Below are 18915 nucleotides of genomic sequence, written 5' to 3'. Positions count from 1 at the left end.
TTACTAACGAACTGGGCCTAAGGAAAGTTTCTCATCGTTGGGTTCCACGAGTGCTTAATGACGATCAAAAAGAGGCAAGGATTAGGTCAAGTGCTGCAAGTTTGGCACGCTTCAGAAAAGAGGGAGGCAATTTCTTGGAAAGTGTTGTGACAATGGATAAATCACAGATTTCATTATTCAACCCAGAAAATAAAGGCAGACAATGCTGTGGAAACATACAGATTCACCGCTCTCCTACCCCCCCTTCCAATAATCGTCAAGTGCCATCCAATGAGAAGGTAGTGTATGCCATCTTTTGGGATTCCCAGGAATTTATACTGTCCCACTGTGTTCTGAAAGATCATACAATTACGTATTTTCGTACACTTTTGGATGCATAATGTTTGCCGAAAATGACTGAGAAACGACTGCAAATGACAAATGGCAATTTCATCCTTCACATGGATAATGCACCGCCACACCGTGCTAATGTTTTGATCTCATTCTTGACTAACCACGGTGCTGAACTTCTACCATACCCATCGCACTCACCATATTTAGCTCCGAGAGACTTCTGGTTGTTCCCAAACAGGGGCGTCATTTCAGACTTTGCTTGTGGGGGGCAAGAGCACCACCGATATAAGGCGTTCACGTTTTGTACTACTTTATTAATAAACAATCGACTAAAGTAAATATTCCTCAAACTCTTGGGGGGGCAATTGCCCCCTCCTACCCTCCCTAAATGACGCCCCTGTTCCCAAACCTCAAGGAGTCTCTTTGTGGATGCCATGTTGCCAGTAGATCATTCCTGAGAAGTGCTATTTTCAAGTATCTGAAACATACGCCGAAAGATGATTATGCCACATGCTACAGATAATGGACGGAGCGATGGCAACTGTATATCAATAAAGAGGAAAAATTTGCTGAGGCGTCTACTTTTGGTGTGCATCTTTATATATGGGTAATACTAAGTAACTGGTTGAAACGGGGAGAATAAGGTTTAAACAATAAAGAAATAATGGAATAAGTATCGAAGAGCAACGCCACTATCAATTCATGGGCCCCTTCTTGCCTAAATTTGAGCTTAAATGTCATCAGGAATCTCACCAATCAGCTTAGCGACACCAAAAGTGTTGCCTTTTACACTAGTTTCGGCCACTTTGGACAGTTAATTTTTTACTCATTCTCAACGCCATGGTGATGGGGACTGAACTTCGAAAGTAAAAGAATGAATGAATGAAAAACGAAGAGCCTTCTGTATTGCTATAGTGTGTCAATTTCAGACCAGCTGAAATGCTTGAAAAGAATAAGGTTTATGCAATTTGAAGATAAATGTAAATGAGTGTAATTAATGTAAGTTCGCGTGATCCACTTTACTGTCTTTACCACAGTTTGTTAGTTTTAATGCTTTACGAAGCACTTCGCTCGTATTCCCCTTTGAAAATAAATTTACAGTATCACTTTTTTAAAGAAAATGTTCTGAGCAATTACCACGATATTTATACGCATTGGAAAAGTAATATATTAAGATGACTCGGTAGCTTGGTTCTAGAGCGCGAGGTGTCCCTGGTTCGATATCAGACTATGTCAGTTTGTGGTGGACAACGTCATGCGGGTGGGTTTTCCCGGTATTCTCCCGTTTTCTCCCATATTCTCATTCTATCAATTATTTCATAATCATTGAGTTTAATTAGTCATCCGTCTTCGTTAGCCTAAAGGATATAGACGTGGGACGTTACATTAAAGGTTATTCTACTTTTTCACATTCCCTTATTAGGATCACGAATTGGATTGTAAAGTTTGTACAACCGTTCGTCCGTTATGCCACACAATAACTTGGATGGAAGCTAAATTTTTGAATTCTTTGGTTTCCGTAATAGATACCTAGAGCCATTATTTCGGTCGAGTTCGTTACTGGAATCAATCCGTTAACATCCGTTATCCGATAACGGACTTGAACGATGTCTCTTAATAGCTCATATTTCATAAAGAATCTTTGAATTCTATTTTTGTAATAGAGAGCTACAGCGATTATTCTGGCCAAATTCGTTAATGGAGTCAGTTCCGTTAACGTCTTAACGGATAACAGTGGCACAAAATGGTATACATCGACTTTATGTTTGAATATCTCCTCAGAATAGGTTTAAAACTTTCTCGTTTTTTTTTTTTTTATGGATGCTTTTTTGGAATGCTATTTGAATATTGACGTGGAGAATAGTAAGATTATTTATTGTTAAAGTTCTTATTTTTAGATTTTTTTTAAAAAAAGTTCCGAAAGTCCATTTTGCCCGGGTAGACAGGGCAAAAAGGCACACTACCTTGCTTCTATGAAACATATAAACAGAAGTATACGAAAGTGAATACTGATTAGTAGAAAAACATACAGAATGGCTGAAGGAACATTTTCTAACAAATATATTTAAACATATCAATATAGGCCTAAACTTTATTTGCAAAACAACATAAAAATTACGAACATCTTAAAAGAAATTAAATAATATTAAAGAAACTAAAACTATGTTTCAGGATTATACCAACACACAAGATGAAAACTGAAAATGAAGCACTAAGTATAATTCAACTTTCACAGACTTCACAAACAAACATCTTGGACCTTGGAAATAATCCAGCACGTGCAGCTTGACTCCAGAGGAAACAAAGCTTACAACGTAACCAACCTTCTCAGGCTTTGGACATGCTGTAAAGTTCGTTATGACGCATCGTTATCATCTTCAGTGGCTTCCAAATTCTTGGCTAAGGCACTAGAATATTCGTTTTCATCACTAAGATCAATAAAGATCCTACGTTTCATAGTTCTTTTTTTTAATCTTCTTTGTGCTGCTGGTCTAATTTGAGATTCGCTCTTTGCCTTCAGTTCCATGAGGTATGGACTACATGTGAAGAGTTGACTTTCTTTACGCGTAGACTTTCTTCTCTATATTCATGTTTTCTTTGTAGCTCGTGGTACTGGAGAAATGTGCTCAATAAAAGTTTTAGGGGAAACTGCTACAGGAACCCCTGAAACTCTTCCCTGCTCTAATGTAGATGGACCTGGTTCTGAATGGGAAATATCCTCAACGGAAGTAGCGTTTTTATCTTGGGGGTTTGTGACTTGTTCACACTTTGCATTCGAATCCACACCCGGTTCACTTTCGTCTACTGACTCAGAGCAATCTGCAGTAGCAGCAGCTGGTAGATACAAATAGTCTGGGAAAATATCTAGGTTAAAAGTACATATGCTAGTTGCTTTGAATCCATTAAGGGCACTGAGCGTTGTTGCAGATTTCAAGTAAGCATTCGGAAACAATTTGGCGACTTTATTAGGCCTCTCGGATGTGTTTTCAACTACCTTTCCACATCTTGATTGTAATATATGCAAATGTATTTGAAGAAAACTGCTTTAAACTCTTCAGAACTTCGGCAGATTAAACCAGGGCAAAATGGCATAGTACAGTATTTACTGTCATCTTGCCCTGATGCGCAGGGGAAACAAAAACAGGTAGCTGCACATTATGGGAAAGATTAATCTTGAAGTTTGTACGCTTAACCTACCTTTAATTGAATGCACTTTACAATTGATATGTTTAAATGTCTGTACTTCTTCGTGCTATAAAATAATTCAAGATGAGAAACAGAAGAAAATAAAAGTTTTACCTACCAAAATCACTTTTTCGCCAATAACACCTACTGCGTTCTACACACACGCCATTTTTCTCACTAGTGTTGCTATATCAAACTCTCATTTAAACTATTTACTGCCTGTTTCTAATCAAACAGTTTTCAAAGACAGCCACTGTGCCATCTTACTCAGGTATGTTATTTTGGGCCTGTCTCCCCTATATTCCATACAACGTCTTAGCGGATAACAGTGTCCATCTATATTCCATACAACGTCTTAGCGGATAACAGTGTCCATCTATATTCCATACAACGTCTTAGCGGATAACAGTGTCCATCTATATTCCATACAACGTCTTAGCGGATAACAGTGTCCATCTATATTCCATACAACGTCTTAGCGGATAACAGTGTCCATCTATATTCCATACAACGTCTTAGCGGATAACAGTGTCCATCTATATTCCATACAACGTCTTAGCGGATAACAGTGTCCATCTATATTCCATACAACGTCTTAGCGGATAACAGTGTCCATCTATATTCCATACAACGTCTTAGCGGATAACAGTGTCTATCTATATTCCATACAACGTCTTAGCGGATAACAGTGTCCATCTATATTCCATACAACGTCTTAGCGGATAACAGTGTCCATCTATATTCCATACAACGTCTTAGCGGATAACAGTGTCCATCTATATTCCATACAACGTCTTAGCGGATAACAGTGTCCATCTATATTCTATACAACGTCTTAACTATACAACGTCTTAACCTGAAGGAGTTCAAGATTTTATCCTGGGATGATTGTGCAAAGCCTAGCACAAGCGTCTCAGAAGATCTAACTCAAACAACAGTTTTTGATATAATTCATATATGTTGCACCAAGGATTGTAATTCTTTTCAGCATTTTTAAAATCAAGTTCATTATATTCTTTACTTTTCAGCAATATTCAGTTATTTTTATTCCTTTGTTAAAACGTGCGTCAGACCACTTTCTGCATTAATCAAAGTTTTTGTGGAACGCTTTCATCTAATATTTTTTTCTAGTTATATCCTATTATTACTGTTACATTGTCTGTATCTGTAGATTTCTGGGCTTTCACAGCTATGGCCAGGTTAGCCTGTCACGTATGAGGGACTTTGTCCCTCAATCACACTATTCGAGGAAAGAGAACGAAGTAAGGAAGGAAGTGCCCTGGGATCTATGTGTTAGGTACAATCCCGACATTTCTCTGGTGTGAATAAGAAGACCCAGGAAAAACCTCACTCAGGGTGGCTGGCCTGAAACAACTTTTACACTTTTTCAACGGTGTCCCCACCGGGAATCGAACTCAGGACCGCACGCATAAAGTCGAGAGCGCTAGCGACTAAGTTACGCGGAACAACATGTTCATTCAGTATCTTTGCATTTCTCTATATGTCAAATATTTATCTTTTCAAAATTATTCACCAGTAGTAGTGTAGACCCTACTATAAACGAATTGGCTATGTACATTGTCCGTTTGGGTATGAATATTGAAGTAACCCGAGTAGTTTATACTTTTCTGATAATTATTCTCCAAGAGTTATCTTTACATAGCAATGGTGTGTCCTATTACTAAGCACAATACCAAGACTACTGTTAGCACTATTTCCAAAAGTCAAGTACAGATATAGGCTATACGTTTACGGGACGAGACGAGACGAAGAATTCTCAAAAGGAGGCGAGAAATATTCAAAACCTTATTACTCGTCTCGTGGACGACACTACGTATTTGCACTTCACAATTACATTAGGTTTACCTTGCTTTTATTCTTCGTCTAAGCCGTTGTAAAATTGAATCTATTTTTTGGAACATTATATATTGGGCACTTTTACTGGCTAACACTTACTTATTTATCGCAGTGTTTCCCAATTTTTGGTTCGCAGACCCCTAATAGTCCGTGCAACAAATCTAGAGGGTCCGTGTCATTGTTTACACCTCTTAATTTGTAAAATATATAGATAATGTAATGGACCCCGTATGTCTATTGTATGTTGTAAGCTTACAACGTAAATAAAGGTTTGTAATTTAATATTACTATCTATGTCTCAATTACTACTACTATACAAGTACTAAAATTTAAAGGTGTGCGGTTCGTATCTTGCTTTAAAATTTTGAAAAAAGGGTCCGCAACTTTGAAGTAATTGGGAATCCCTGTTTTATTGCATTATATTCTTCCGATTCAGTGCCCCAAGTAGAAATATAGTGATTTGTTTACGTGATCTTCCCGTCAATGATTAGAGGGGTTGTAGTGGTTTTATTCCCACCTCCACTAAGTCTTTCCTATACTACTGAGATGGAAAGAACTTCAATTTTCTTAAAATCTTGCAACTACAACAATTTCTTTATGAGGAGAAGGGTTAATTTATGCTTATGACATTACATCACTATTAAATGTTTAGATGATGTGAATGTACCAGCTCGAGTAGAGAACATACTTATCCAGAGACAGCAGGAGACCAAATGGTTTATTATTATTATTATTATTATTATTATTATTATTATTATTATTATTATTATTATTGAAATGAAACATAGTCGAATATCATTTCTAGCATTTCCAGTATTCATCTAATCGTGGAAATCTGATCGAAGCTTGAAGAAAATTGTCTAAACGATAACTTGAAGCACAGAACCACAATTGCATTACGTATACGGGAGTCCTGGGAGATATTCCCGATGGAAATATACACATATCCAAGGTATTCCAGAGAAAGATATAGTATTGCACACGGTGCCACAAGATAGTTTAAGTTGGTGACAGAGTTAAAGGTCCAAAGACTTTATTATTTTTGTGTGGACAACGAAAATTAAATTCAAACTAACGCATTCTAGTGGAGAGAGAGAGAGAGTCAGAGAACGTGTCTTCAACGAAACATAATAGGAAAATAGATTATTGGAGCCAAGCGCCTATTTACTCGAGTTAGTGCGTTTGCACACGGCAACGATAATATCGGTGGGACCACCGATAATGTCGGTGGTGAAATCGACTTCAATGTATTCAAATCGTAGCTTGCACACGCCACCGATATTATCGGCCGATCCTCCGACACGCAGATGCTGTCGGCCAAGCCCCCGATACTGTCGGCGGTATCGCCGACACCGATTTTGTCGGGGGCAATGTTTTCTTATGATTGGATGCACACGCCACCGATAATGTCGGCCGGCCAGCGGGTTAGATGAAGAGAGTGAGTGACAAGGTGCTGTGTATTTTTGTTTCGTTTCTTGTCTTTGGAATTTTGTTGTTTCCATTTTTTCTATTACAATTGTATAATAATATTATTATTATCTTGTCCTATAAACAACTTCGGAACAGCTTATTATTTTTTTACAGTCTCTGTTTTGGAGTAGCTAATTCCCTTTATTAAATAAATATAAAATGTGGGAAGTCTGAAGAGTACTGGTTTCCCTCTAAATAGCTATTACCAAATATAATATAGGAAATTTAGATAACCAATTTCTTGATTATTTTCCACTCCTTTTTTATTTTTGTTCTTTCTCTCTCTCTCACAGACACACTCTTTGATGGTATATTTTTCAACCTATTAATGCTTTTAAATTTCAATACATTCTGGAAATTAATTTAAGCGTAATTTTCAAAGTTGAACATAAGCATATGGAAAAAATCCTGATTATTATTACTTTCTTTTATTTTCATCAGAATTGTGTGCAGATCACTTTTCCCGGTTCCACTCAATAAGCAATGATTGAATAGAATATTTGTTGACAAGTCAAAGTAGAATTATTATTATTTTGAAACGAAACCAGCACAATCAAACACTCTTTCCAAAGCTCCAAGGACAAGTTACTCATTTGGCATTTTCTTGATTGTGATCTCAACAATAGGGATGTGACTTCATGCTTCACTTGTTGCAGACTTTTTCTCTCATTTCCAAAACTATCCCAAAACTCCCCCTTTTAAAAAATAATTTGTGAAATAGCAATTGAAAACAAAGACCAAAGCTATGTATCCAAGTTTTCCCTCTCCCCTTTGTACCGGGATCGACCCCCTGATAGAGTTCTGCAGTTTAGCTACAGTGAGTGAATGAAAAGGTTGTGTATTATTGCATTCGTATCTTTCTAGTTTTGCTCAGATTTTTAGAGATGGCAGGAATTTTTCCATTCGATATTTTAACCCTTATTGAACTTGTGGAATGTAGACCTTGCATATGGGATAAGATAACAGACTCCTTCAAGGACAGAATTGAAAAGCAAAAAGCATGGCGAAAAGTTTATGCAAGCCTTGCCCAGGATTTTGAGTTCATGGACAAAAAGAAACGAGAAACGACAGGTATGTATGCAACAGCGCAAATTTGTCTTCAACATTGGGGGGGAGGGTAAGATCGTTCCCATATTATATATATAGCGATGTTCAAACTATTTCTGTAGTCGAGAAACAATGCTCTGGAGGATCAGGGGAGCAGAGTTGTCTTCAACATTGGGAGGCGGGCAGATTTGAGGTTTATTCTGAATGGACATTAATTTCATCTCACTTTCCTTTCTGGCAATCGGACACAATCAAATTTCTCTCCCAAAAAACACATTTCAAATCGGATTATTGGGGGGGGGGGGACAATCTCCCCAGTTCCAAGATTGGAGGGGACATGTTCCCTTCATTTCCCCGGGATTTGCGCCAGTGTATGTATGGAGCAATATAAAACAGAATTACTAATTCGAATCTTATCATTTAATCTACTATGACATTAATGTTAATTGCATGGAAAACAAAATAATATACATACAATATGTAACAGTGTTCCAACAAAAATTAAAACTAATGTAGTTTGCAATGTACAGCAGCATTAATTCTCGTCGAAACGAAAATAATATGTTTACAGCATCTATTTAAAACGGCACTGTTAAATCTAAACATGTTTAGGCATAGGGCTATTTTTTCTAAGTTTTGTACCGTCCTCCACACCTCTTCAGAACAGTTTTTGTAGTCCTTGTTTTAAAAAATAATTTTCCCAATTATTATTTTTTTTTATTTGTTTTCATTTGTAGTCCTTGTTTTAAAAAATAATTTTCCCAATTATTATTTTTTTATTTGTTTTAATATATGGAGAAGATTTTTTTGTGTGTGTCGCTTACTTCGCTCATCACCGGCAACGATATTGTCGGGGCTTCCACCGATATTGTCGGCGACGTGTGCAAACGCACTTAGGCGTTCTTGTGTCCGAATATTCTTCCGAGATGCCTGAACCATTCTTAAGAGTCTTCATTCCGGCGAAATTAAAATACCGCTAATTTTACAGTAATTATGTGATATCTTCAAATAGATAAAAGACAATCGAAATGTGGAACAAGAGCGCCATAGACAATATTATTTTGGTTCCGTGCATGTAGCGCCCGTAGATTTAGCGCCCAGTGTTTCTGGCTCACAGAAGGAATTTTCTATTGATCTTATCTCATAATCAGGGATGTCCAGTTCATTTTACCACTCTTTCCACAGGTCGTTAATTCCTGTTATTTTCTTACATCCATGTTCAGTGTACTTAGCGTCCACTAAGTAAAATTGTTATGAGGAGGAAGAGAGAGAGAGAGACACAGAGAGAGAGCAGCCGATAGCACTGATTATGACGCTTCAATGAATCATCGCCTCCGGAGGAGAGGGTGACACGCAGACAGGCTTGTAATAATCGGAGTTAGACGGCATAGTAAAGCATCATAGTGTTCTTCTTGCCTCCATTAAGTTGTGTGATATTGCTGCTGCTGAATTTTGCTTTTCTCGAAACAACATAAATATGGCATAACACTATGTTGTCCCAAGCCTTTAATGATCCCCGATATATATAATCATTTTATGTATATATGGAATAACATATAATTTTCAATAAATATTTGGAGAGAGAAGACAAGCTTTAGGAGGACCGTGCCCCCTATATATGTTGTGTGTGTGTGTGTGCCTGTACTCAGTTCATCATTTTATTTGTATTTGGTATCGTCTAACTTAACAATACAGGTTTTCTTTCTTCACTTGGTTCAGGAATTGAAAGAAAAGGGTTTTCATCTGGTGACAGAAGTTTGGAGATATGAAAATGTTAAGTCTGATCTCTGTAAATTAAGAAGAGAAGCTTTAGGTACAGATCAAAATCCTGCAACAAGTTTGGACATGAGTTTTCCGGACGAACTTTTAAGTCTACATGATTGCGGTAATTTTCTTGTGGTGGACGACGTTTTTGAAGATCAAAGAATATTAATATTTGCGGTTGAGGACGCCAGTATGCTGCTGAATCGTTTTTTTATGGATGGAACTTTCAGTAACTGCTCCCAACAATTTCAACAATTATATTCCATCCATGTGGAGCTAGATAGTACTAACGAGGTAAACAGCATTTTCCCCTTTGTATTCGCGTTACTACCAAGCAAAACCGAATTAATATATAGGAGATTCTTCAATTTGCTCAAGAGATGGGCTCCAGAGTGAAGTCTTCAGCTTTTAAAAATTGATTTTGAAGCGGCTGTAAAAAAGGTTCTTAATGATCTCGTCCCACAAACAAAAGTTTTGGGATGTAATTTCCATTTCATGCAATGCTTGTGCCGAAAAATTCAAGAGCTTGGACTTACACAAGATTATAGAGAAAGTGAAGAACTTAAATTATTTTGTAGAAGATGTAGAGCTTTAAGTTTTATACCCAAAGAAGATATAGATGAAGGATGGTTTATAATCATGTCGAACGCACCTGACTCGCCGAAAATAGTAGAGTTTGCAAATTATTTTGTAGATCAGTGCTTGGAGAACACTACATGGCCAATTGAGATTTGGAATTTCTATAAAGAAAAGCATAGAACAAATAACGTTGTGGAAAAATGGAATGGAAAACGTAATTGCATCATAGGGAGAAAACATCCGAACATATTTTTGATGGTGAAGAAGCTGAAAGAGGAAGCTGTAAACACTACCTTTATGCGCAGAAGAATGAAATTTGGAGAGCCAGGCACCAAAAGAGCAAAAAGGTATATCAACATCGACAAGAGAATAAAGAATATTCTAGAAAAATACGAGGAAACAAAGGATCTGTTTAACTGCTTTGGCTTATGTCCAGAAGTTCGAACAAATTGCTAACTATGTAATTTCATTTTGACTGTAGTCAGAGACAGTATGCGAAAAGGGTAACAAATGAAAGCACGCTTCCTGTGAATATCATCACTGACAAGGGTAATATCTGCAAATTATTTTAAGAAAATTAATACATAAATATAAAGAAAATGTTTTTGATTGGCTAAAACAATAATCAAAATAGCATGGAAGGTTCACTTAAAAATTAACAAGCCTATATTCCTGTAAGGAATGTAACCAGTCCTAAGTCTGGAGAAAGTGTGAAGGGAGGTTTATGAAATGAAATCTTTGAGTTTTACGTCCGACGGTTGTGCCAGGTATGGTAAAATGAGAATGAATGAAATAGTGGAATACAGAATGTGAGAGGAAACGGAAGAACCCCTAGAAAACCAAGCACGTGGTGTTTGTCCACAACAAAGGACAATTTAGAGCGAGCTGGGATCGATTAGGGGCCCCAGGCACCAGATGTGAACGCTCTACCATCGCCAGCGGGACCTCAAAGGAAGTTTATGGGCATAATTATCAATAACTAGTAACCAAACTATAATTTCCTGGCGCTATGATCGACCAATAACGACGCCAGCTTTAACGTCTTGGGGGGAGGCGGAGAAAATTTTAGGAGGGCAGTAGTTTTTTTATATACCCAAAACTATAAGTTATTATAACTTTAAATAAATTATGATACAACATGTCTGGAAGAACGGGGGCTGAGGGACAATTGGCCACTAAAATTCGACAAAGCGCACTATTTGCCACCACTTTTCATCGACAGAAGCAGTTTAAGAGACATTTTTATTTAATTTCTATTGGATGTCTCAATGATGATGATTAGGAAAGTAACAAGCATATTAGATCCAAAGATTGTATAACTGTACGCCATGGTATTCAATGCTCTACCAATATTTAAATGTACTATAAACCAGGATTACATATGTAGTTTTTAATGTGAAAAATATGTAAAACAGACGTAATCTAGAATACTGCAATGAGGATAAGGCATACAAAAAACGGTGAACATATTCTCACGACTGAAAACCGGGACAAAATGTAAACTGGCGAAACACCGGGATAAAAGTCTTCATGGAGGCCACGGTGGTTCAGTGGTAGAAGCACTCACATCTGGATCATGGGGTTCCTGGTTTGATCCCATCTTGCGTCAAATGGGCTTTGTAGTAGTCAAACGCTGCGTGCATGGATAAACTCGGGGTTCTCTCGTTTCCTCTCACTTTCTTCATTCCACCATTTCATTCATTCTCACAATCACCGTCTCCTCTATCCTACTCCTATCTCCTTAACGTGGGATGTAAAATCCAAAGATTCATTTCATTTCAAGAGGTTCCAAATCGGGACTGTCCCGGTAAAAACCTGACATATGGTAACTCTGACTATATAACAACATCGGATTCGATACTAAAAAAGAAAGAAAGTCAAATTATCATATGGTATTACACAGTTTCAGAAAAAACATCTAACAAGCTAGCCGCATTAAGCCTGATACATATTTGATAACTTTATGCGTAATATAAATCTATAGTTAAGCAATTGATATCATACACTACAAGCACTGAAAAACAACGTAACGTTCTATAATAAAAAGAACGTTACTTTACGAACCAATAAGTTAATCGCTTTACGAACCTTATTGTACACATTATATCTTAAAGTTACAGCCTTATGCAGTAATCAATTCCAATCAGATATTGAACGAGTATGGTGTTTCCTTGAGAATAATCCATCACTAAGTTGAACAAGCGCCTTTGAAGGCTAGTCGTTTTCCATTTTACTCTCTTCTTCGGTAATTCATCTCGCTACACTTGTTCGATGCAGTTGAAACTATGGCCTCATCCTTTTCCAATGTCCATCCACAAGGAAGGATGGACAGGTTCAATCTTTTGGAGCTTCTGTCAATTTACTCGTTCGTGTCTCTTTCTGTAATGTTGCTATATGAACGGGTATGTTGCGAGGAAACAAAAGAGGCTAGCGAAGAAATCGAAACATAAGATCACCATAAGATGAAAGTCGCATACTCCAGAAACTACCTGATACGTAATGTTGATCAAAATAAATTAGGAATTCTTCAGTTTCTTCTGGTACGATTTGCTGTAAGTAATCCATCCCTTCTGACCCTTGTCAGAGAGAAGGAAAACAAATCCGTCCATCATTCCATAGAAATCGGACTTTCTCATTCTCCCTGTAAAAATTCGCCAATCCCAACTGCTGCAGTATGTACTTCGTGTTCGTGTGACTTATTTCTTATTTCTGCGTAACAAAATTTAAAATTAATTAGTCACAAGTAATTGTTTTATTGCATTTGCGACAGAAAGTTCTTGTTTTGTGGAGAGACTTTCTTAGGCTGTTTCTCTTCAGTATGCTGAGAAGCTTCTCCGTGATTTCTTCTCAACGTTGGCGAACTGCTAACCAGACGAAATGAAGAATTTACGGCATTTCAAACTTTTTAATGCTTGTTTCTCGTTTGAAATTACGCTTTGATGATACAATACCATAAATGTTGAGTCCACTTACATCAGTTATGTAAAATACTGTCATAGGCCATTTTGTTCATTGTTTTGTAGTGTAACCGCGAGCTATATGATTGTTAGTGTGAACGTCTGATTTTGTTGTGCTGTAATATATGATAACTGAGTTTTAACCTCCGCTCTAGAAGTGACCACTTCAGGATAGTTGTGCATTGTGTTTTGCAATGTAAAATGGCTCGCACCCAAAAAATGAGAAGTTGTTCGTCTACAGTCATATTATATGTAAGAATAAAATTATATTGCAGAGTGTGTGAAGAATCTGCAACTTCACGAATTAGGAACAGTTCGTCATCAGGTATTCTAATAGTGCCGATGTTGTCATCAAAACATAATGCAGCCCTTGTAGGATCGCTTTTCTCCGGAGTTTTGCTTTTTGCATTATCACGTGCTTTTTGCATTAGCTATAGGTGCTACGCTTCAAACTTCTAACCCATTCTCTGAATAAGAAACTACTCAGCGTCTCATTTCAATATCGGTACCTGAACAAGAAACTTCAGTTGCATTTGTATATAAGTCTGCTAATATCTTATCGTCTGTCGGGAATCAATTTCTTCATCGTTTATTGATTTACCAAAAATGTTCCCCCTCTTCCATCAATAGTGACGTGTATTGTTAGTGAACTGTTAGTCTACCACGTGCAATGATCAAAACACACTAACAATAAACAAAACTTTACATACAAACAGTGGCAAAGCCAGGATTTCTATTCGGAGAGGGGGGTCCGTGTCCTACTCCGGAAAACTTTTTTGTCAATGTGGAGACTGAAAGCGCAAATTTAGATTTTATTCTAGCAACTTTTTAAAATTTTGGTTCTTGGGAGTTCATATCCCGGGAAACCCCTTGGATACGCAACTGCATACAATGGAAAAATTAATACAGTTTGATAGACAAAAGCAACTATTATGCTTCTGACAATGAACTTATATAAGTGAATAAATAAAGAAAAGCTGCTACTAAAATAAGCAAAATTGCAAATAATTAAATCAATCAAACTAAATAATAATAACATAAAGTTGCAATATGTTATATCTGACTTCATTGGGACAGTTAGAACATTATCAGAACGTTCACTCCGCTACGAGCCACACTCTCAATCTATTCTGAATCTATCCTCATATTTCTTCATTAAGGCTCGAGTTTAATGGACCCACTCGGTACCCAATGCTATAAATTTTAAAAACTATCACTTAACTCACGGAAATGAAAAAAAAAAAACTTAAATAACATAATACAAGAACACAACCAGGGAAATGTCATAGAATCTCAATACTTACTAAGCCTTAGTAATTATTAAAGAAAGTATGCGTACAAGTGCAATGGACCCCTAGGCAGTGGCGGCGATTGGACGTTAAAAGTGTGGAGGCAAGACATGATCTGAATATTTGTATGTCAATGTTACTTTTCCTGGTTGCTTGTAACACTTTGTTAGACTAAAGGCTGTAAAACTATTAGGATACTATCTTTTTCAGTTAAAATACCGTATATCTTGTTTCATATTTTGTTACGTAAATTGACAAGAGCAACACAAGACACTAACTCTTTGTACTCTTATACAACGAAGGTGTAAGAAGAGATTTGATTCCTTGCTCATGAAATCAAAAAATCATAAAATCATGCATCTTAAAATTCTGTCTGGAAAATTGTATGATCAGATTAGGGACCTATTTAATAACAAATTTGCAAAACAAATAAATAGAAAGGATAATATTAATCAAATAATCATAGTAATGGATAATAAGGCTTGTTCTGCGAAAGTTATATTGAAACTGGAAATTAATGAACAACTTATATTTTTAATTCCACGTATGCTATTATATGTATTATTACTCTTAGAAAGACAGTGAATACTACAAGCATATGCTACGACATGCAAAGAAATACTTTTGCAGCTTCCCGAAACATGTTCGTTGCCATTAGATACAGTTTTCATTTTCTTGGAATACATCAAAACTCAATAATACTTAGAGTCACTCCACATTCCAGTTATACAAAATAATCCTAAAACCTAGAATTATGTTGAATTTTCTAAATTTAATTGTATAACAAAACTGTATATGTACACCCCTAAACTCGTATATTACAGTGCAAAATTATATATTCCTTACTGAGCTCCTTCGTGGCTAAGCGGTTAACGTACGCACCTTTGACGTGGGAGACCTGGGTTCAATTCCCGGAGGGAGCTCACGTGGTTCGGACTCTACGTTAATCATTAAATTCACGTCTCATATAGCTTCGCTGCTGAACAGGATGTTAAACTGAAAAAAAATCAAATCAAAATATTCCTTACTATAAGAAAGAAGAAAAGAACTGTAAATTTTTCAAGAAAAGAACTGTTTTAGGAACTGTCAATTTTAAGAAAAGAACTGTCAATTTTTCAAGAAAAGAACTGTTTTAGGAACTGTCAATTTTTGTGCAATTAAAGAATAACTTGTGAAGGACTTCTTTTCTTGCGAAATGATATCTCAATTAGATCCAGAGCGGCTGACTAACATATCGAGCCCTTGTAAGATGAAATGAAAGTACGCTCGAATTGTCTCGCTCCAATAGCTTATTTTTTGGGCCATTTTTAGTGGCATTTTTAAAACGCAATTTCTGTAGTTTTCTTAACTTCAGGGAAAGATAACCAATACGCACTCATGGAACGGCAAATATTTTATGGCACCATTTGTATTCTATGAACCAATAGTACATACAAAACTTTATATTTCCAAATGAAACTATATACATTAATGGGTCATTTCAAAAAAGTGGAGGGGCAACTGCCCCCTTTGCCTCCCTAATGACGGCTTATAACACTTGACACATGTTCATTAGAACGTTTTATTTTCATTTGATATAAAGAATTACCCAGCAAATTTTGGCATTTGAATTTTTTGACACCCTGTATTTACGATAGGAAATGAAGTTATGCAATGTGCACAAATAATTGCTGTTTTACTTGCAGTAGTATTTGCATTAGGGTGCGTGTAATTATTATTATTTAAAACTATATAAATTTTAAAATAACGCTGGCACATGAATTCACATCCATATATGAAAATATCATAGGTGATATGGTAATGTTTTTAAGTCATAATTAAATTGTACGTAATTACAGATGTACATGAAAAGTCAGAGTGTTAGAGCTGACGGTGATGAACAGAAGAGGAAGAAAAGAACACATTTCTTTCAACTTGCCTAAGGGGTTTTGAAAGTGACATGACAATTGTGCAGCAAGAATAGCAGGATCTTTCAAGTGAAAAATTTTTGTTCTTTAGTCGTCAAAAGAGAGGGGATGGGATAGATGATTTGAGTACGAAACTACATTTATACATAGAAACTAGTTCTCTCTTTGGTCAACCCTAGCACACTGATAAGCATCAAATATTTTCTGGGCGCTAAGTACACGATATTATATGTGGGAGCTAAATCTACGGGCGCTAAGTGCACTCCACGGAGAATTTTACATGAGAAACCGTTATCACGACTCACTTATCTACTTTCGATTTCGAGCCATTTTGAAAATCGGCATTTATTTTCGCGTTTCTAAACAGCTGAAAACGGAAAGCCACTAGGTGACTTGTGATAACGGTACCTCACGCAAAATAATATTGTCTAGGGCGCTCTTGTTCCATATTTCAATTATCTTTTATCTATTTGAAGATATCACATAATTACTGTAAAATTAGCGGTATTTTAATTTCGCCGGGATGAAGACACTTAACCAAATTTGACATGGCGATTCGAGAGCGTGCTCTGAGTGTTATAAGGGATCACATGTCTCAAACGGACATATCATTAAGGAATAATCACCAGAAAACGGGACGCCCACAGATTTAACATGGGAAAAGCATTTTTAGCGCGAATTCTCATTGAAAACAATGGAAAATAGAATTTTCAGCATTAGAAATAGGGCGAAGCCTTTTTCGTTTCGTTCTTCAAACACTATTTTTTCAAAGCTACTATGCTTTTCGCTCGCTCATACGCCAAATTCAATTATTTACATGTCGTGTATATTCACCAAAACAATTGATGCACTTAGAAGTTGATCGCTTTGCTCCAAATTTGCAATTACAAATTCTGTATTCCATACCTAGTTATTTGTTTCAGAGTTATGACATATCCCAACCCAATCTAATACTTTTGGCTACGCCATACTTCATGTACTCTAATCACTTGTAATCTATAACTCATATATATATATATTTAGGACGACTTAACAAAACTGGAAATTAATGAATCCAATAGTAAGTTTAATTGCGAAATAAGGTACCGTCTCCTTTAGCCTAGCCGGCATTACCGTGGGACGTAAAACTAAAAAAAAAATTAATTAATTAATAATAATAATAATAATAATAATAATAATAATAATAATAATAATAATAATAATAATAATAATAATAATAATAATAAGAAGAAGAAGAAGAAGAAGAAGAACTAAGGTTAGGGAGTCTAAGGATACCATGGTAGGAGAATTGAGTAATATTGGGATAAATGGTAAATGTCAATTTATTCTCTAAATACAATGTACTCTACATTTTTGTAGTGTCATTAGAAATGTATAAATCTATACCCAGATTTGAGTTTGGTGATAGCGTACTGCTTCTGAAGCACCATCTATCCTACCGTACTTATTTGAAAATCACTATCACCAAAATATTTTGAGATGTGCTACAAATGATGCAGTAAATTACATTTCTCTTTAAACATAATTTCTTCATATCTTTCTCCTTATTCTTCCCCCCTTTTTAGACGCATAATTTTTCAAATGAGAGAAGAAGAAAGACAGAAAAAAAAAAGAAATGAAATTAATTGTAGCCATTTTGGTAATGTATCCTGTGTGGAAAGTTTCCCACAGATGGAGCACCTGTGCTCCCACAATGCCTTGCGGGATTATGAATTGCCAGTCGTCATGCGACCTCTGTTCGATTGATCTAAACAAAATGCGTGGGATTTCTTTTATTTGTACCGTTTTTCTTTTTTGCTGTCTTAAAAAAAAAAAAGAACTTTATTCAAGCTGGAAAGAGTAATCTATCATCCAAACACATAGATATATATTATGAGTTGTGTTGATTGATTGTAATAGTAACAATTCAAAAGATTATATTTAATGATATTTATTATTATGTCGTATTATTATGTCGATTTATTTATTTATTATGTCGTACTGTAGAATCATTATTTGATGTTGAGTTGGGAATCTGCTAGAATTTAAGCTGTGAAAAATTTAGGAAAATGGAACACTTTTTAAAATATGTTTGCTTTAATATTCATGTCTTACAGAGGCAACTAACGCCCTATACCGCAAGAATATTGTTTCTTGTGAGATCAGTGAAATCAAGTAGCGTCAGGTTTCTTCAGAAGGAAGATATGTGACCGTTCATACAAATTGTATTGAAATTCCAGCGTTAATTCATCGTCGTGAGGACAAGTGGGAAGCTACGTGAAAGAAAGAAAGAGGTAAAGAACTCCAGCATTAACGGCGAGAGGAACTCATATGCTCACCACAGATCACCCCAAAGGTATGGGTGACATGAGATGGGTAAGTAATCCTAAGGGTTGTTGCACAAGGAATTGTTTTTTAATACTATACGATACGAACAAAATTAGCTTTAAAAGTATCATACTACCTATATATTTCCGGGAAAGGTAATAAGTCAATGAAACTTAAGAAATATCTTACTTGATTATATATATACAGTGGCGGATCCAG

At 36.2% G+C, this 18915-nt stretch overlaps 1 long non-coding RNA gene across 1 annotated transcript in view; it reads left to right on the top strand.

Moving 5' to 3' along the window:
• LOC145693581 (uncharacterized) overlaps positions 1–18915 on the top strand; it is a 99600-nt gene that overhangs the window by 43278 nt on the left and 37407 nt on the right. The window contains exon 2 of the long non-coding RNA XR_014132808.1: positions 18486–18744. This is a non-coding gene — a long non-coding RNA (uncharacterized LOC145693581). The remainder of the gene's footprint in view (positions 1–18485; positions 18745–18915) is intronic.

Source organism: Thermobia domestica, chromosome 8 (assembly GCF_964235325.1).
Source record: "Thermobia domestica chromosome 8, izTheDome1.hap1.1, whole genome shotgun sequence".
In the NCBI taxonomy this organism is placed as follows: Eukaryota; Metazoa; Arthropoda; class Insecta; order Zygentoma; family Lepismatidae; genus Thermobia; species Thermobia domestica.
The sequence above is the reverse complement of the archived record's forward strand: the minus strand, read 5'-3'. Positions and strand labels throughout refer to the sequence as shown.